General features: G+C 40.0%; 1 protein-coding gene across 2 annotated transcripts in view; it reads right to left on the reverse strand.

The window, feature by feature from the left end:
* APC (APC regulator of WNT signaling pathway) overlaps window positions 1-14,806 on the reverse strand; it is a 92,937-nt gene extending 78,131 nt beyond the window's left edge. The window contains exon 1 of one of the 2 annotated variants that reach the window (XM_054288755.1): window positions 14,599-14,806. The gene's annotated coding sequence lies outside the window, so the exon portion shown is untranslated. The remainder of the gene's footprint in view (window positions 1-14,598) is intronic. The other variant, XM_054288738.1, reaches the window with a different exon arrangement.
* Window positions 14,807-21,626: the final 6,820 nt, after the last annotated feature.

Here is a 21,626-nt window from a genome sequence, read left to right on the forward strand (position 1 = left end):
CTCACTTCAGCTTATTTATTCATCATAAAAATGGGATGATTTGGGTCTCACTCCCTTAGGGAATTGCTGTTACACAATCCTCTAGGCAATGGTGGCATACTAATTTTTTTCCCTCCTCATTTGGCACACTGTTTAGTCAGTTTATTGAAAGTTAAAAATACACAACCTCAACTCAAAATATGTGTTGCTGGTGTGGGTGCTAGGAGTTAGATTCTTTTGTTGGGGTTTTGAATGAATGACATCTCTAAATCTTAATTTCAGTAACACTAGTGAGGGGGAAAAGACTTTTTTTCTTTTGATTGGAGAGGGAAGTGTTTTAATAAAAGTCTAAGAAATCTGTAATATCTTATGATATATTCTCCTAAAAATGAAGGTCCAGCTTACTGAATAGCCAACGGGGGGTAAAAATTCAAGCATAAGCTGCTCTGCCTAGTATTCAAGCAGCATGAATACTTTTTTAAAATTGATCTATCTGTGGAGTAGAAAAGGAATACAAATTTGAAATATTCATTGTATTTCCAGACAAGCTGCTTCCAGTACCAAGCTCTACACATGTAGCAACAGTGCTCTGTGATCCACATTTTTAGGAGTCACACAAAACTGCTCTTTCTTTGGGCCATTCATCATCTTAGAAATCACCATGCATCTCCGAAGTAGCAAAATCACCATCTGAGACAGCTACTACTGAAAATTTATCACTACCCAAGTTACTTCAGTACAATACTGGGAAAAAGCAGTTGAAGAAAAGGACTGATATCCATGCCCAGAACAAATAAAGCATCAGTAGAGCAGAAGAGCTGAAAAAACACATTTAAGTCTGCCAAAAACTGAGAAGGGAGGAATTTTTTGATCTAGATAGAATACATACTTCAGTTCCAGTTTCTCTCCCCAGTTTGAATTCAAGGTCACCAGCAACTCAACCAAAATACTTCAATTGCATGCACTAAATCTTAGAACCCATAATAGAAATGCATGATTAAAGTATACAATGTTGTGACCTGCAGAAACAGATTAAAATATAACAATTTAAAACTAACATAGCTGGTGTACTTTGCATCTTAGATTTCAATCCCTATAGATATGAGAAGGAAAAAATTTAATTAATCACAACAATACCTATAAAAGCTCTCCATCACTAAGTGTACTAGAGGACTCCTCCTGCTCCTAATACATAACACAAATACTTCAATCTTAAATGAAAAGACTGTATTTTCAAAAATCTCCAGGGCAAGTCAGTTAGAACACCAGCTCTTAGTCACATTTGACACAAACAGTCCTTCTCAGCATGGATTTGAATTTCACAGATCCATGACTCTTTATAAATGTACATATTTCTAATCAAGTACAGAATCCCTTGCTAGAAGTAATTTGTAACATTTTAATGATAAAATTCAAACTATTCAAGTTTAAAGTTTACCTTGCAAACTCAAGTAAACTGAGCAATCTCAAGAAAACTCTGGCAAAAAAACATAATGCATTCTTTCTACACAAAGAAAAAATCCAAATAGAGTAGTCTTGCAGGGAAACTTAATGCTTGAAAATTAAGGTAAAGTGAGAGCTCAAGAATTTTAAGTATTTCCCACAACGCTGAAGGAGTTAATTTTGTAAGCTAATTGCCCCAGGTGGCAAGAGAAAGGCAGAAATCTTCACAGTAGGTAACACTTGTTCTAACAAGGAAGAAACAATAGGAGAGATTCCATGCCATTGACAAAATCCCTTCTGTCACTCAAACAGAAAACCAAAGTCGTTCTCCAGAAACACAATAGGCAGTAATTGAAATTTTCTTATTCAAGACTATGAATGACCTGTTGTCCAGTCTCACTTATTTATTTTTCTGCTTTACTTGATTTTTTTTTTGCCCCATCTTGTGACCGGACACTGGGAATTTTGTTCAACATTCATGTCATGGCATTCATTCCTCACATTATCACACACAGGTGTGACTAAAGTCACCTGGATGAGTGACTCGACCAGAACTGGCTCTGTGCGCCCAGATGTGCACCCACCACACAGAAGGGTGGGACAGCACCTGTGACTCCACAATGTCCAAGCACTTCCAGGAAAGGCTGGAGTCACAGCATGACTTCAAGTGAGTGAGCTATAAGAGCAGGGGCCTTCTAGTCTAACACCTAGCTGACACTTTTCCTGGTGCTCTTCTATTTACTGGTTTTTGCTCCTCCTTCCCCCAAGGAGCAAATGCTGCCAAGTGCTGGTAGTGAGGCTCATGACAACCTTACTACCCAGTCCAAGGGCCTGGTAATGTTCTGCACCACGGGCTTTGAACAGCAGAATTGCTTTAGCACAAAACCAGTGTCTTTTTAAGGATTTGAGGTTTCCATAACATAAAGCAGTTCTGGCTTCTAGAAAACAGAAGCAATATTATTATATTTAGAACTTTAAAAATTCTTAACAGAGGCAAGAATGATGAAAAGTACTATCCATCCATGTTCAGAAATGGTACATGGATGTAAACTTAAAAGGAACACAGATTGAATAAAACAGACAGTTCTTCAGACAGTGAACAAGGTCGCAAACTGCCCACACTGACAATTACTTGGCATTCTAAAGAACTCCATCACTTCTACTTCTAGTCAGAACTGGCTAAGTAACAGATAAGTACCTTCCAAAGCCACCCATATTCAGAGCAGTCGACTTTAAGACAAGTGTTAATATACTGGCAGAGGGCAAAAATAAAACAGCCACAGCAGCACGGGTACCTTGAAGATAGACACATTATTCAGTATTTTCTGAACAAGTTAAAATATTCTAAACCTGAGATTTAGAAAATCACTGTTTTCTAAACTAGACAACAGTGAATTACAACCAGGCTTTGTCACTACAACTAGTTTCAAGTCTTCCTTGCTGCATGCATACCAGACTGCCACATGGATTCTTCAGTAGCTTTACATCATTCTGAGCACTATTTCACTTGTGGAAAAAAAAAGACCTGGACATCTTGCTCACAAGTAAAATTGAGAGAGTGATTTGGAACAGTATAAAGACAGTCATGTATGGACAACTACTCTTTCATAGAAAACAAAGCAATACACAAATCCACTGGTTTTAGAGGAAGACAAGTTCTCTTTCTCCATTCAATTAATTCTTTTCAGCTTCCAGCACTTGAAACATTTTTTTGGAAAAAGCTTTATGAATCAAGCCTAGTTCTCAAGGTCTTAATGACATTTAGACATTTAATTAGCAAGCCATCACTTCGACTGGCATCTAAAGCTTTTGTCAAGGACCTAATTCCATGCCAATTCAAACATCCCATTAGTCTTATATTAACTAAAAAGAAGCCTCATATTATTCTGGCTACTTGATTGCACTGGCATGCATTAACACAACAGTGGAATGAATCTAACTGAATGCAAGCATATAGATTTACAGTGTATACATGTTAAATTAACAAAGATGTTATAGGACAAAAATATAATCATATACCATATATGTATATGAATTGGTACTCGGGCATACTTTATGCTTCTTGGTGGCCTGTATGAAATGTAAGAGACAATCAAGTGAAAAAAAGGAAAAAAAAAAGCAAAAAGATTGACTTAATTAAAACTGTTTAATTGATTCCAAGTTATGCCCTGCTCTTAAACCTTTCTAGAGCTCATTTTGAACATATTTATACACTTATACATGTGAATTAAGTATCATTATTCTATGTTGTCATTTCTCCCCTAAGACATGTTCAGTACATCAGATTTCTAAAAAGTCATTAACATATATAACAATACATATAAACAAATAAGCTATATCTGGAAAGAAAGAAAAATCACAGTGCCCTTCTTCACCTTGTATTTCTAAGTTAGACCTGCAGTTTTCACTGAAATAACAAAACAAGAAGTAGAAAAATGCTGGAGCAAATACTAGAAATCATTTGCATGCATTCAGTAAGGTTTTTTTCCTTGCTTTTGTGGAAATAGAGTCACTGCTTCACTACAATGGGCTAAAATTAGAGTCCTATACAATGAAATGCTTGCAGTTGAACAATTTGAATACCATGGAACAAAACCCTAATACAGTAATTCTGCTAAAATACAGAGGAGAAGGAAAACTGGTACCAAGAATGTAATCAAGAGTAATCAAGAATTATTAAAGAAACAGGTATATAAAGAAATTGGGAAGCATTGAGTTGTTTTTAATTTCGGTATTTATAAAGTCTGTAAACAAAATTTTTAGTATAATAAAAAATTATTTTTAAAAATCCGTTTAACTTTACGTTAAAAAGTAACTGTGTGGAAGGATATATGATCATATATTGGATTTGATAACCTTGGAATCTCAGGTATTTCAGCACTACCTGCTGACACTATCTCCTCAGCAAAGGGGACAATTGTAGCATCAGGGTTACTGGCACTGAAGCATTTACTCAAAAACGGCTGACAAATGCATTTTTGATGACAAAAGTAAGTAAACTGTAACATAATCAGCTTTTTTTTTTTAAATTAGTCTAGATCCTGGTGTACAGCAGGTGCTACACAGCAGTTATTTTTGTTGTACACCACCTGCTGATAGCCAACAATTTTACCCAAACTTCATTCCACATCCAAGTCTTTCATGACTAATACAGAGTAATCAAGGAGACTTTACTTGAGCCCTTGGATTGCAAATTCTTGGGAAACAGCTTAGAAAGAATAGGGATCTTAAATGTAGATCTTTCTAGGCAAAAAATACAGGCTTTGCAAACAATCTCAGTGAGAAGAGGCAGGCATTTAACTCCAGAAATCCCATTATTCAAGGCATATACAGCATTTTCTTTCTGGAATGTCTAACTCAAATACCTGTATCTCTCCCTCCACAACATAGCTGAATTCTAAAAGACACAACAAAAAACACTCCCCCGCCCCCCAAAAAAAAAAGTATTGAGGAGTTCAAGATGACTTTGGTCTGCTATTGCTTCTACTGCAGTAGAAGCAGCACAGCTACTTAGCCCTTTATGATCTATGCTTTGCCCATCAAAAATTGGAATTTTTCACTCAAAGAATCTCTAAACATGAGGATAAGAGAAACTCTTTCCTTTGGGCAAGCAGTAGGGGTGCTGGAAGAGCACTGGCTCAGGCCTGGAAGTACAAACTTTTCTTTCAGAATGAAAGCTGATTTCCCTTTGTCATGAAAATGAAGTCTCTACTTATGCACTTGAAGCTTTAAATAAACAGCAAAATGGTAAGACAGATAGCATTTTCACTGAAATAAGCAAGTTGCTACAGAATACCAAAATTTCAAACCAGGAACTACATCAGCTACAGGAAAAGTATTTTGTACTAAATAGGCAGGAGCAGCGCAAAGGTCACCCACTTGGACCCTTAAATGACAATAAGTAGACTTCTGACAATGTTTCAAAGTGTTGGGCACTAGAACTCACCACTTAATTGCATGAAAAAGCTAACAAAGGAAGGCATACCAAATTTCTGGTCCTGAGAACAAGCTTACACTTTTTTGAATAGTAAAGACCAACATGACCAACCATCCAGATCAATATGATTGCCAAAAGACTTTGCAACACAAAAAAAAGTACTTTCAATGTGTATTTTCAAAACACACCAAGTATTAGGATGGTGTTTTGGAAACAAGTAACCATGGAAAAGACACATGAAATCTGAGCAGCACTAACCAAGATGGACAGCAGCAGTATGACACTAAGATGTCAGCGACTTGAGACAAAGTGGAAGTTATTTGCAAGACTTGCATCTGAATTTAGAACTACAAAGACAGCACTACTATGACGTGTGTCCAAGAGGAACAGCTGAGGAACTCAGTATTTTTATTCAGACACAGTACACACAAATACAACTTAATAAAACTAAGAGGTTGTCTGATAAAACTACTTAACTCCATTTCCAAAATGAATGTCCTGTTTCATAGTTTGATGAAGCTTAGCCTGTTCCAAGGGATGTCAGACTTACAAAAGCAATGGAAGTAACTGTTGATGACTGAAATGACGATCAACACCACTGCACTGAAAAAATGCTGCATTACCCAACAACTTCTTTACAGATGGTTCAAGCAGGCAAGGAATGGACTGCAATAGTAAACTACATCAGAAATTAGGCAAATTTTACTCCACTTTTTTTTTAATAAAGAAGCATTTTAAGTATTTCGATTACCAGCGACAACTGAATGCTTCAATATTTCCAATAGAAAGAAAATGAAAATAAAAGTGGTTGTTACATCACAATAGTAGAAGAAACCATGACTATCTATGATGGATAAGCAGCGTGACTGCTTCTTGTAGAACATGAACATATCTGCTCAAATTCTTATACCACAGGCCCACAAAATGCTTTCCCTATAGCTAGTCAATTACATGACAGTCCTGTTACTCTATTTGTTTCCATACAAAGTTATAGTTTTTTTAAAAAAAGAGTCTATGTAGCAGTGCAGGAAAATGTTGGAAAATTCTTATAACCTTCACAAAATAATGTTTGATCCCTATCCAAGACTAATGCTTAGGTTTGTACCATATGTGCTTAGTTAATGATATAAATTTCCCAATAACTTTTCTAATTAATTGTTTTAATTAATTTTTCTAATGTATTGTTTTAATTAATTATAAGTAGTGTAAATTTCTGCTCTGTCATCTGTCACTGTAGCCAGAATTTAGCAAGATTTGTCATAGCCTGCTGTTGTGGGAACAGAGTTTGGGAAAATTACTGTAACTCTTCTAAACCAATTCCAATTAACCTGGATAAGCTTCAGTGATCTCAGTCCTAGGAGGATGTTAACAAAGCCTGGGAGAGAGATCTACTGCTGAAAGTGGACACAAGGAAAACAGAATTTATGGACCACGAGGACATTTTGCAAAACTCTAAAACAAGAAAGTAACAAAGAAAATTCAGCAACTGTATTGAAATCCTCTCTTTCTGGGATAAAGATAATAAAACAAGTGAAAAGGTGGGCTAATTAGGATGAGAAGCAAGAAAACAATAACCAATGGAAGACAGAACACTAATTAATGAAGATAATTACCCTATTTATAGACAATGAACATTAATTTCTTTGCTACAATGTGTAGTGAAAAGTTCTGACAGTGGATGTGGATGTTGGGTGGAGCTATCCCCATACACTCAGCAAACTGAGTAATGTTGACATCCTAACCTAACAAACTGGTTGGAGAGTCTATTTCAATAAGAAGTCTGAAACAAAGAACACTTCCAAAAAAAATTACAAACTAAACCAGTGTACTCTCCAAGCCACTAAATTCCAATGTCTCAAAGTAGGTATCAACATGGTAGATTTCCTTTCCATCCCATCCTGCATATGCTTCAAAACATAGCCAAAGGTTAATTAATGTTAACTATGCAGCAAGACTTTCTAAAATGTATGTTCAGTATTTTAGTAATTTGTACACGCTATCTGTGAAAAAAATATTATCCTCTTGCATAACAAAGAGCCCACATACCTGTGCAAAAAGTGATTTTGATAGGCGGTCCTCTTGTAATAGCATATATGACTGCTTTTCAACAGACTGTGTCAGCTTGATCTTCAGGTCTCTGCTGCCAGCAATAACTAAACCTTCCCCTTCTCCTCCCTGCAAATAAAAACACTGAAATGGAGGTCTAGCTATAAACTCACCTCAATTTTCCCTTTCTCTGCAGCACTAGTGTTTTTGTAGCTGTAAGCTGTAATTAAGAGAAACCGAGGAGTCGCATGAAAAACAGTATTAGTTTCATCAAACTCCACTACTTGGCAAATTAATAATTTCTGAGAACAGAGATCAGTTTCAAGCAAGAACCTTCTAGCCACACCGAGAAACAACTACCTACAGCAAGCAGGAAAATCATCTTTATAACGACTTGTGTAATGAATTGTAGAGAAGAAAGAGTCTGCAACTCTATCCCAACTGAGAAGGATACAAATTTATTACAAAACAACTTATAAAAAACCTATTAACTATAAAACCCAAAAGAAAGAAATACTTATCACAACAAAGATCTCTGTACACTACATGCTGTGTTTCCTCATTTCTAGTAACACACTGGAATTTCCATTGAATTATTCCAACACGAAGCCACATGACATATAAGAAGTAGATTGGACAAATTCCTTATAATAATTTTGATGTAGTAACACTTTGCTTCTATCATTTTGAAGTTTACTCTGTTTCTCCAAGCATAACACAAGCAGCAACATGGAATACTGCTTGTGTACAGATCCATACATATACAGATCCATGTATATATCTGAACATGAAGTCTGTGACCAAAGATATTCACACAGCTTCTGCACAAAAAAAGTCTTGCAAGACACTGATGGGTAATATCCACTGAAATTATATGGATACATTTAATGTTACAGTACTTCTAATTTTCACCTCTATGCTGGAACGTCATTTCTTATTTCTATAACCAGTATGGTTATAGAAATAAGAAATTTCTTATTCTCTTACCTTTCCATATTCCCAAGAACAGTTACAAAACAATATACACTACAATCACAAACCTCAAAACCAAACAATTCAGATGTTAGAAGAAAAACCAAAATGAGGAGCAGGAATCCACTTCAGCAAAAAGTTCTATCCTGACATGCTTACTCAGGCATTCATTTGCCATTTTTTTAGGATTAAAGAATCATTTAGGTTGGAAAAGACCCTGAAGATCATGAACACCAATAACACTGCCAAGACATCACTCACTAAACCACGTCCCTCAGTGCCACAACTACATGTCTTTTAAGTACCTCCAGGGACTTGGAAATGATAACAATTTCTACCACTTCGTGATATTCCATAACTTCCCCTGGCAGCCTCCTCCAATGCTTGACGACCCTTTTGGTGAAGAAATTTTCCTTAATATCAAACCTAAGCTTCCCCTGGTGTAAGCTGTTCCCTCTTGTCCTATCATTTGTTACCAGGCCGAAACAATGTCCTCACTACAACTTCCTCTCAGGCAGTTGTAAGGAGCAATACAGTTACCATTAAACCTACTTTTCTCCAGGCTACACACCCACAGCCCCCTCAACTGCTCCTCATTTGACTCGTGCTCCAGCCCCTTCCCCAGCTCCATTCCCTCCTCTACACATGCTGCAGCCCCTCCATGCCTTTCTGCTTCCCAGGGCCCACAAGTGCACACAGCACTCCAGCTGTGGCCGCAGCGCTGCCCAGCACAGGGCCACGCGTACTGCCCTGCTCCTGCTGCCCCACTGCTGCTGGCACAGGCCACCATGCCCTTGGGCCTTCTTCTTGGGCCCCTGGCCACACGCTGCCTCATCTTCAGCTCCTCTTGACCAGCTCCCCTCTTATCCCACAGGGCAGTTTTCCAGCCTGTAGAGCTGTAGGAGTTATCACCCAAGGCAGGACTGTGCATTTGCTCTTTTTAAACCTCAGGCCATTGGCCTCACCCACTGATCCAGCCTGTTCTGATCCCTCTGCAGATCTTTCCGGCTCTCTGGCAGATCAACACTCCTGCCCAACTTAGTGTTGTCTGCAGACTGACTGAGGGAACACTCCATTCAACAGGACTGGTCCCAGCACTGGACCCTGGGGAACTCCCAGCCACCAGCTGGATGTAACTCCATTCATCACCATTCCCAGGGTCCAGGTGTCCAGACAGTTTTTCACTCAGACACCGCAGCTGTCCAAGCCATGAGCAGCCAGTTTCTCCAGGAGAATGCTGTGGGAGATGGTGCCAAAGGCTTTACTAGAGTCCAGGCAGGCAACAGCCACAGCCTTTCCCTCAGCCACCAAGCAGGTCACATTGTAATAGAAGACCAGGCTGGTGAAGCCAGACCTGCCTTTCATAAGCCCATGCCAGGATCCCAGGTAGGCAGGGCCTGATCCCCAGTCATCCTGCAGACAGATGGCACTCAGCACAATGGCCTGCCCTGGCACTGAGGTCAGCTTGGCAAACCTGAATCAGAAGTCACCTCACTACCCACACAGAGTCCTCAACTCAGCCCACAAACTCCAGCTGAGTCTGTAATACAAGAAGTCAGTAGGAGCTTGAGGGAAATGCTTCTCATTCATCAGCTGAATTTCAACTTATAGTATGCAAACAAATTTAAATCTTATTCCAAGAAATAGCAAAGCACAGCCAAGTACTATACTTTTACGACTTATTTCATCTAAAGTGAGAGAACGAGATGAAGTAGGCATATTTGCTTCACACACCTAAGTAACATGTGTTAAATTGGACTTTTTAACACTATTCTGTAAGAAAATATATAGCTTAGTTCTAAAGAGATTCTTGGCTGAGGTTCTTTAAATAGAAGAACAGCAGCAATGTGGACTCTCCATAGCAGGGGTTTCAGAGAAGAGAAAAGGCTCATGTGATCCTGAGAACCTTTTTCCATTAATAAAGGGAAAGCCAACTCACACAATTTATGCTTTCATGATTTCTTTGCACTCTTGTCACACAACAATGAGAAGTCCTAGTTTCCTTCCAGTTCCCTCCACATGTCAGTTACTACAAAAAAAGGCGAATCTACAAAAAGCCAAACGCAGCTTTGTGAAACTCAGCACATTTCAGAATCTATTTAAAGCAGCCAACAATCATACCATTAACAGCAAAAGTAAGAGCTTTTTATTGGTATCTGATTTCCAGAAAAATAAGCAACTTTCACTCCAACAATTTAATCTATGTGTGAGAAGCTAAGTATTAAGTAATGTTTGACCATGTCACCAAATTTCTGTTATAGGGTAAGAATATAAAGTTCATAGCTTCAAAAAAATCACTGTATTAAGAGCGGTATCACTATACTATTTTGCACAGCCTAAATTCTTTTTATTTTGAAAATAAAAGTCTACCTGAATAAGGTTTCTTCTTCCATTACAGATTAATGTTCTATCAGCTTAGGGTTAAAACGCACCCTTGAAGAATAATACTACACCTATGAAAGCCATATCAAAATGCTATTGCTACTTAAACTTCAATGCTTTAGTTTAACATCTCCATAGAGAAATCAAACTACTTGTCCTGTAATACAACTGTATTTACATATTCACACCATAGTCTTGTTTACTGAATTTTATTTCTTATCTTCTTAAAATCCATATGGAAGTAATGGCAAAATGCATTCTCTCTGATCTCAAAAAGAATTAATGCTTCTAAAATGTCTTAATTCCACCAGAGATGACTAATATTTAATAAAGAATGACTGCTTTAAGACACAAATGAACATACTCATGAACTCAATTAATCTTTGGCAGTCGGTTCAAATTAGCATATACTATCTTTGTGACCACGAGCAGCAAGCAGTGTCAGAGGTAGTGTCAGAGTAGCACATGGAGATACCAAATCCAAACAAGTATTATCTTTTTAACCTTTCTTCCAACCACATACCTCTCCCACATCCTTCATTACCCCTGTTAAATTGAGGTACAATATTGAGCAAATGCTCACTGCCCAGTTGCTTCATCACCCAGCTACAACTGATGCAACTCAATGCTACTTTTCAACTAAAACTGAACGGCAATCAGGCAACAGCTCATGTTCTGCTGTTGAAATAACCATCATGGTTATTTTTAACACTGTTTTATCCAAAGTTGTATTTGTAGTGATAATTCAAGTTGATAAGAACCAAAATCCCAACACTGTGAAACAGTACTGAAACTTTTAAAGTTGGGTATGTTAATCTGAAGGGTGTCAGATGTATGGCTATGAAGTAATAGGGGTTTTACTATACCAATACTGGTAAAAAAAAAGGATTATGAAAATAACATAAGCTTGAACAGCAAACCATTAGAAGATTCACTGAAAAATGTGTTACAACTATTTCCCAGCAGAGCTCACATACATTCATTCAGTATGTTTCATACATACATTTTTAAACTTCCAATGGAAACTTCCAAATACACTTAAATGATCATAAAATAATCCTGATACTTTTTTCTTTTAACATACATAATACTGATACCTCCATTAAAAGTTTAAAAGTCTGTATTTTATTAAGCAAGTCCATTACCTAAAAGCCAAATGATTGCTTATTGTATCAATATCTGGTAAGTTACTAAAACCATACTGTGAAAACATGGTAACTTGATATAAAAAAACTACATATGGCTTTCTAATGTCCAAATTATACTGAGATAACTCAAAGAAGAATATGAGGCACAACACAAAACCCAAAAGATTCCTACACTGAATTTTAGGTAAGTGTGAGTGAAGACCACAGAATTAACAAATTTCTATTGTACAATGCTATGGAACAACTTCTGAGAAGTTGTAGAAGTAGAGACAAGATGAAAACTACCCTAAATCAGTGGTGTCTTTTCACTTCCCACTCACAGGATGTGTAAGGGCACAGGGGACACAGTAGCTCAAACGGTCCCACCTCTCTACTCAAGCAGGGTCATCCTAGAGCACATTGCTCAGAACTATGTCCAGGTTCTGGAATATCTCCAACGAGGGAGACTCCACAGCCTCTCTGTGAAATCTGTCCCAGAGTCTGATCATTTGCACAAAGAAGTTCTTCCTCATATTCTGGTGGAACTTCCTGTGCATCAGTTTCTGCCCATTCCTCTTTTCCTATTGCTCAGCACCATGGAGAAGAGTCAGGCACCTTTCCCTCAGACACCTACAGACATTGATGTGATTCTGGTCTTGTCCAGACTAACAGGCCCTGCTCCCTCAGCCTTTCCTCCATGGTGTTTTGTGCACTCATGATACTTCAGAACAGCTTGCTAATGTTTCCAAAAGCATATATCTAACACCTGTGTCAATAATTTTGTTTATTGTTATTGAGTTACTTGAAAGACACTACAAAAGTTAACCATTAAAAACCAATTCAACCTGTTTTGCTTGTGCAGAAAGAAGGAATTTTTAGAGTTTAGCCAAGATGAAGTGAGCCAAATCAAAATTTTCTTTCTCAATCATGACAGGATTGAGAAGATTTATTGTTAACTAAGCTGTTTCATTTTAAATACAATGACAGAGATATAACTGCCTTACTCTAGAGGTTATCTAGACAGAAGAGATTCTAAAAATAACCTGAAAGTATTTATGAAAAGTAAATTTCTACACTGAGTTTTAGACATAAAATATACATATTTTTGTATTAACATACTCGAGATACTGCAAATACAAAATGCAGGCGTTTGTTAGAGTCAACAGCTACTAGTTTAGCATTAACACAAACCAAAACCGTATCACAAACTCTATGCATACAGTGGCATAGCATACTGCTGATGGTATTTGTTGTATGTTCCAAAAAAACCTGCATTTGTGTATTTGTGATGCCAGTTACGTGGGGAATATTTTGTGCAACAGATGTCTGGGTACCAACACTCGACACACCTGAGCACGGGTTTCATTGCTTGGGGGATGTGCATAAACAAGGCAGGCTGTAATACATGTTTTGTGCTCAGCAGAGTTTCTTACTGTATTTCTTAGAAATGAAAACCAGTAATTCAGTAACTAGATCACCATATGGCTGTCCACAATCTTTTTTTCTCCTTTATGCAACCAAGTACATATACGCCTCTAACCGAATATTATACTTTTTTGACACCTAAAGCATCTAAGGAGAGTAAGTACATGAAAGGCCTTTGTCAATGGGCACAACTACACTATAAATAGTCTTCACTCCAGCTACAGGAAAAAAACATATCAAGGAAGTTGACGCTGAAGCATAACAATGATCTCATGATGCCCACTTCAATATTTCTTGAGTGCTTAGGATTGGACAAACCCATCTGGCATTCAAGCTTTTTCAAAGTCAGCTTAAAAATGTAATATTATAGCACCTGGAGAGGAAAAGGTTCTGTTTCTCTGCATTTCAATTAATGACCTAATCTCCCTTAACTCTTGTTGTAGCCTTAACTTACCAAAATGTCGGCCGTACTTCTGAAGCAAAGTTTGCAAACCTGTGCTTCTCCACCTAGTATATAAAACCATCTCCTCTAGTTCAACCAGTAGCTGGTAGAAGCAACCACAGGAAAACAGATTCTGAAGAATTATGTTTTATTTTTTCAGAAAGTTAGAAGTTTCTGTGACAGCATTAACAAAAGGCTTGTCTTACAGCTCTACAGGTCAGCACTATTATATTGTTTATAGCTGGGAGGGGACATGCAAGGCAGCAGCAAACAAGTAAGTCAGTTTAGTACACCGGAATCTTCATTTCTCTACACTTACTCAACGATGTCTGATGTTTACAGAAATCTGAGCTATTCTGCTTTACATCCAGCCAATTCTGAAGTTGTGAATGGTCGCTAAGGCTAAAATGACTACAGAATCTGAGGCTGTGGTCACAGACACCTGTACACACCCATCCTTCATCACCAGAGGTCAGAGGGCACGTAACAGAAGAAACAAAACCTCCCAACACAGAGTTTTGAGATTAATTACTCGTTTAATAGTGGAGTTTTAAACTATGGTTTTTGCAGGTCAAGGCTTTTAAATATCTTTTCACAGGAGAGAGCGGCTCAGCTCTTCCTCAGCCTTCATACTCCAGGGATATTCTAGCTAGGGAGTAACTGAATGCCTTCAGACTTATTTTGAAGGACCAAACCACTAAATTACGTCAAATTACATCGTGCTACCGCAAAATAAAATTTAAAAAAAGGAAAGCAAAGCAAAGCTGCTGCACGGGCTTCGAGTGACACGCACTGGACCGGACGGGGGCAGCGCCCCGAGGATTCATCCCGCTCCCGGCACTCACCTGTTCGCCTTCCTCTGCCCCCGCCAGAGCCGCTGCGGTTCTTTCGACGCCTCCGCCGGGCCGCTGAGCTACGCCCCGACTCCGGAGCGGCGAGGAGCGCCGGCCAGCCGCGCATAAGGAGCAGCCCCGCTCCCTCCTCACCGGCTCCCTGCCCCGGCTTCTCGGCTCCTCATCCCCGCCGCGGAGCTCCGGGACACCCCCGGCCGCCTCCTGCCCAGCCCCTGCCGCTGTTCCTGCCCAGCAGCCGCCTCAGCTCAGACGCGGCGCCGGGGCCGCGTCGCCCCTATCCCTCACTCGCCACCCCCAGCCGGCGCCCCCACGGCCGCCATCTTGTCCGGGAGGCGAGAGGGGCGCGCGCAGGCGCGGCCGCGGCGATCCTGGGCCCGCAGCAGCGGCCGCGCGCACGCGCGGGGGCGCGCCCCGGCCCGCCCCGTGAGCGCGCTCCTGCCGCGGCGAGACGGGGTCGCGCGGGGGTCGTCATGCATCCGGGCCCGGTCACTCGGAGTCGGTCATTCCGGGCCAGTCACCTGTTGCGGGTCGGCCACTCAGGGTCAGTCACCTACCGAGGATCGGTCATCCAGGGTCAGTCACCCCTGGAGGGTCAGTCACCCGGAGTTCATCCTCCTCACAGGGCCCGTCACCCCGAGGAGAGTCACTCACTCAGGATCGGTCACCCGGGGTCGGTCACCCGGGGCCGTGCCTCAGGGTCAGTCTCCCGGGGCTGCGGCTGCGCTGCCCAGGCTGGGGAGGCACGGTCCGAGCGGCGGGCGGTGAGAGCCCGAGGTGCCGGGGTGAGAGCGAACAGATGTCCCTGCCGAGGGGTGGATGTGAACAGCTCCCGGGTGTGTGTGGGAGGGGATGCCGGCAGAACGCTCAGAGTGCCCACGGGCACTGTGTAAGCTGAAGGAAACCAGGGGAGGGACCCTCGTGGTGTCTTTCTCGAGAGCCTCGCGCAGTCGGGCAGTTTGCCTACAGTCACGGGATGGGCAAGGTTGGAAGATATCACAGCACCTCATTTGGTCCAACCTCCCTGCCTAAGAAGGGTCACCTGAGTGGCACAGCATTGCGTGCAGACAGTTCTGGAGTATCTCCAGGGAGGAAGACTCCATAACCTCTCTGGGCAGCCTGTCATTGGTCACATGAGGATAAAGTCTTCCCTGGCTGCCCCTGCTTGTCCATGTGCTCAGTGAGCTTTGCCGCAGGTGTTTCAGTTTCACAATGGACAAGCTCAGACTCTCCAGTTTCTCCCTCTCAAGCTGGGCTGTCATGCCCTCTCTTGGCAGTGACGCTTTGGTGGTCACTTCCCCACTGTGAGGATGGGTTCTATGCCACAACCAGTAGTTCCACAGTTTGGTAGCTGAGGTGTCTCATCATTTGTGACTCATTGTCGCCTGGTTTGGATGACTTTCTTCACTTATAGGTGAAATGTTTGCACAGCCTGTATGTTTCTTCCCTATTTAGGCTTGTATTTGCTGTGAGGTTACTTCAAGTTGATGTAGATCCCATCTTCTGTGGGAGGCCGATCTGGTGCCATGAATCCCCAGCATATCCAGATGCAGCCTGGGGCAGTCAAGTTTTTGAGGTCCTCTGCTCGCTTTGCCATCCTTGATGACACCATCGTACTCCCTCCCCCAGCTAACACTTTTGTTTTTAACCCATCTTATGAGTTCTATAACTACTTTCTTTCTTTTGATGTATGTAAAGACCTTTTTACTACCAGTTTGCGCATCGTTAGCAAGGTGTTCTTCAAATTCTTTTCTACTCCTCATTTCCTGCCTTGATGTGACCTGCAGTGTTTTACAGCTTTCTGCTCTCTTTATTTTGGTCTTGACAAGTTCCACCCCCTCATTATCAAAGGAATTGCCTTGGACAGAGATCACACTAGAGCCTCTCACAAGAGGCTGTCAAACCACAAATGTTTGTGAGTGTTAAACACATATTTAGGAAAGCTGGTACATACTGATGAATAGCTATGTCTGTGCATTTTAAGTTTTTATATTGTTTTTTCTGCTTAATTTAGCAACGAAGTTTTTCTAGGATTTGAATATAATTTCTAAATGCAATTTCTATCATTGCTGTTTCATGATTATCCCTGTTTCAAGTGTCATAAAATCGTATCCTACAAACCATGATTACGAATAGCTAAATACAAGCTGATACAAATTTGACCCATATTATGAAAACTAGCACAGTTAAATATATCTAAGAAATTCTTTACTATGAGGGTGTTGGGACACTGGCACATGTTGCCCAGAGAAGCTGTGGATGCCACATCCCTGGAAGTGCTGAAAGCCAGGTCCAGACTGGATGGGACTTTGAGCCAGCTGGTCTAATGGAAGGTGTCTTATGACAAGGGGTTTGGAACTGGGTGATCTTTATAAGGTCCCTCCAAAACCATTCAATGATCCTGTGATTCAGCTATTCCAAATGGTATCTTTTACAGAGTCATATGATGTATGGCTTTTTGAAAGACAGTTTTCCTCAGTAATATTCTTGTAAATTCGGTCACCTTTAGTTTTGCTAGCATATTGCCCAAAAGTTGAAGGATGAGAATAATAATAATTTTATATTCTAAGGAGTTTGGATTAAATCAAAGGATGTTCAGCTGTGTGACAGTCTAAATAAAGACAATTTTGAATGTCTCTGTGGTACACACAATAACCTTCCACTCCATAAAAAGAGAGAAACCTTCAATTTTTCTTGAATCCAATTTATGAGAATGTCTTCAAACAGATTTCCTCCTGACTAACATTGTAGCCCTCCACAGAAGAATAACTGTATCAGGACTGTAGCTGGACAAGGAAGAGTTATGGATGTCATCTAACTGGGCTTCTGTAAAACTCTTGGTACAGTCCCCCACAACATTCTTATGTCTAAATTGGAGAGATTTGATTTTGATAGATGGACTGTAGGATGGAGAAGGAAGTGCCTGGGTGTCCATATCCAAAGAGTTACAGTGAATGGCTCAGTGTCCAAGTGGAAACTGGTAATGAGGGGTGTCCTTCAAGGGACTAATCCTATTTAATGGCTTTATCAATGACAGAGATGGTGGGAGTGAGTACACTCTCAGGAAGTGGACAGATGACACCAAGCTGAGCGATGAAGTTGACGTGCTTGAGAACAGGGATGTCACCTGGGGAGACCTTGACAGGCTTGAGGGGCGGTCCCATGTGAACCTTACAAAGTTGAACAAGACCAAGGGAAAGGTCCTCACCTGAGTTGGGGAAGTCCCCACTATTTACACAAGCACAGGAATGAAAGAACTGAGAGCAGAGAAAAAGGACTTGGGGGTACTGCTGGATGAAAAACGGTACACGAGTCAGCCATGGCCACTGGCAGCCCAGAAAGCCAAGTGTGCATCCACGACTACATCCAAAGCCCTGTGGGCAGCAGGAGAGGGAGAGGATTCTGCCCCTCTGCCCTGCTCTGATGAGACACCACGCTGGGCTCCCAACACTGGAAGGATATGAGATATTGGAGTGAGTTCAGAGAAATGCCCTGAAGCAGTTTGGAGGGCTAGAGCACCTCTCCTGTGATGAAAGGCTGAGGGAGCTGAGGATGTTCAGCCTGCAGAGACCTTGTCCAAACAACTGTAGGAAATGAAACTACAGCAGTAGTCATTTACAATTTTCAGACCCTTGGTTCCTTGAGGTAATGAAGTGAACATATGCATTTAAGTATAAGCTGCACCTTTGTGCTGAAGTGCAGCACAGGACTGTTGCCACAGGTGAAAAGCAGAGAATGTATCTGCCCCAGCAGTGTAAGCCAGCTCACTGGTATGCTGAGAGTGCTTCAAGCAGCTGCTGCAGAGCTTTTGCTGCTATAGATCCTCCCTGGGCCCTGTGGCTGAATACCTGTAGCTAGTGGAGGAAGAAACTTTGGCTAATACACCATCTGTCTTCATGAAAAGGGAGAGTAAGGCACTCTCAAGCTAACCTGCCTCACAGGGGATAAAGACATACAAGAGAGGTAGAAAAACAGTTACTAGTTAGCATTCTCAAGGGACCTGGCTGTAACCGCTCTAAATTGTGCCATAAGGAAATATATGCCATAAGAAATCAGTAGGAATTAGCCCTAGCTATTTGCCCTAGGAAAAAATATAGCTGTGTTAAAATTTGTCTCTCTTCTTCTCTGTATAGGAGTAACTTATTGCTACAACCCAGCCATGACCTTTCCTTTTCCTCCCATTGTGCCTTCTGCTGCTGAGTACCTATTCCAGAAGTAAACACAGCATTTGTCTGTGTGCTGGATGGGAAATTCACTGAATAAAGGTGAATGGTATACTGTGATAGCATGAAAGTTGTGGATGTGTTTCTCAAAACAGTCTCTAAAATAATCTGCTTTCCTGTCTTTTCACCTTGCTGGCTAGTTGTGCAATTGGAGGTTATTACCACTTGTTTAGTTTTTAAGACAATGTTCAGATGATGATCAGATTAATATTCCATTGCACTTAAATGTTTAATACATGCACATAAGTCAATTTCTGCCCTCAATCAGTAAACATAAGAACATATACAAGAATAAGCCAGAACCTACTGAACAATATAAAGTGGCAGCAGCTCTAATTCAGTAATTTGACAGTTGAACAAGATGATTATACTGAAGATTCACTCTGAAAAGTTCTAAGGGGAAATTGCCCACCAAGACAAGCTCTCTAGCTATTGGCCCGTATATTCAAATGTTAGTTGTAAGATGGATGTTTTCAGAAGTGCTTTCATTGGAGCAATTCTCAGCTCACTGTGAAAAACTTTTCTGTAGGACTACATTTTAAATAAAGGCATGAAAAATGTCAATGTTGTTAACTACAATACTAAGTATAATGATATTCTCCTCACTCTGGAGAGTATAATTACAGGAGGAAAGCATTTCTTACAATTGGCAGTTTGCTCTGTGGTATATTTAAACAACATTTTGTGGGAACACTTCTCTTTCAGGACAAAGGCCAATCTGGAGAACCCCAAGTAAGTAAAAGTGTAGACAGAAAAGTTTAGGTAGCAGTTTTACAGAAGTTTGCTACAGAGGGACTAGCCTTCTCTATTCATGATTTGCCAATTACAAAGTAAATTTACCCTTAAGAAGAATGACTTCCCTTTTTTGTATTTGGTTTGAACAATTAATATTTTAATATTAAAAGGTCACTCATAATTGTACTTAGTTTTGTGCTACACAACAGGAAGTTGTTTACTGGAGAAAATTCAATCAAGAGAAAGAAATAGGAAAGCACGAACCCACCTTATGTCTCGTGTTCCAACATATAACAGAGGAAACACTAAGAGATTATTTTCAGGATAAATAGTCTAAACTTGGACATTCTGTAATCCTGTAATCCTAAAGTTATAATTAGAACTGTAAAGGTTGTTATTTTTTTATAATTTTATTTTTGGTGTAGTTAAATATCAATGCATTCGCTAATTAGATCAGAGAACTTGAAGCAATGAAGCATGTGGTGGGTAGTCTGGTTCATGTTAAGGTTCACATTTCTAAGAGAAAACAAAGGAAAAAAGAAAAACACTAATGTCAGAAAAGAAATCCCAACTTGGGATCACGGGATCAAAAGCCACATTATTTTTAGTTAATCTTATCCTGTCAATATAAAGGAAAGGGATAGTTGAATGGAATATGTCCAAGTTTCCTGTGCTGGAACTGAAACAGGAAAGGAAATGAGATATGAGGGTCTTGAATATTCATGAAAAATGGCTTTGAGTTTAGTCCAGAGAATGAGTCATTTTGAGTTTTGCTCAAGTCCTGACATCAGAAGAGGTCTGAACTTGCACCCCGAATTTCAGCTTTCTAAAAAAAGGGGACTTTTTCCACAAAAGACAGATGTCTACATCTTTAAGCAACATTGTTGCTTCCCTTGGGAGATAGAAGAGATAGAGACATCCTAAAGGTGAAGTTCAGTTGATGTGCTTTGCTTACCCAAATCTCTTAAACCAGGAAGATTTTTAAATTGTTCTTGCTATACAACAGGAGATGTCATTAGGCAAAGACACAGAGTGAAAAAATTTTCTCTTGGATTACTCAAAAGTATTGCAAAGGGTAGAGAAGCTGATGTCTAACAGATGGGCAAGGGAAGCTCTTGAGGAAAGGTTGAGATAAAAGTCGGCTGTAGCTACCAAAGGTCAGGACACAAGTGACAGAATCTTTGGAGAAATGAGAATCCAGTCATTGCATCTAAAAGATTGCCTTTGATAAATAGAAGAATTACATATGGTGACCCAAGCTACTCTAATAAGAGCAGACAGGCAGCCATCTGCATGATAATGTTCCACCACAGAGCAAACAGTGATGGTAAACACTTCACAGTGAAGACACTAAAACTGAACTTGAAAAATAAAAGTGGATGATTTTTGCTCATGTGGTCATTTCTAAAAGTGCAAAAAATACAGCTTTAAAATCCATCTTTCTTCTTCTGTGTATAAGAGTAGCTTACTGCTACAAAGCAAGAATAATATGGACTTTGTATGACCTCTAAACCCAATAAAATTAGCAATGTTACTGAACAATTTTTAATGTGTTCTTCCAAAAGAAGCAAATCTCTCTTATCTTCCTCAAATTTTTCTTATGATCAGAAGTGACTTCTTTACCAGGGAAGCAACTGTGTCAGCATGTGGGCTCGATAAACTCTCTTGGTTTTTATGTAGAATAAATGAACTAACACTGCTGATACTTATGCTTGAAATTTTCTTGAAGGAAGAATTAAAAATTTTTGATGGGGAATGGAGCAGTATATTTCAATGTTCTCCAGATTATGACATTTTATATGAAAATCTTCATACTTTGTTTTTGTATGCTTATGCTACAGTACATACTAAACGAAACATTTCATATTAAGCCTTAATTTCTATAAAATTTCAGTAAATGTGGCAGATAATACAGAGTGCTGTTAGGACATGGATTTTTACACTCTCTGTAAGATTCAGCTCAGTCATCTGAAGCTGGGTTGAACGTATCATATGGGGCAATTATTCTAACTTATTTTAGGTATTTAAGAAAAATTGCTTGCTAGAGTTACCCGATTCTGTCTA

The sequence above is a fragment of the Melozone crissalis genome, unplaced genomic scaffold (assembly GCF_028551555.1).
Source record: "Melozone crissalis strain CALT ecotype California unplaced genomic scaffold, PUWL_Pcris_2 ptg000005l_1, whole genome shotgun sequence".
Lineage (NCBI taxonomy): Eukaryota > Metazoa > Chordata > Aves > Passeriformes > Passerellidae > Melozone > Melozone crissalis.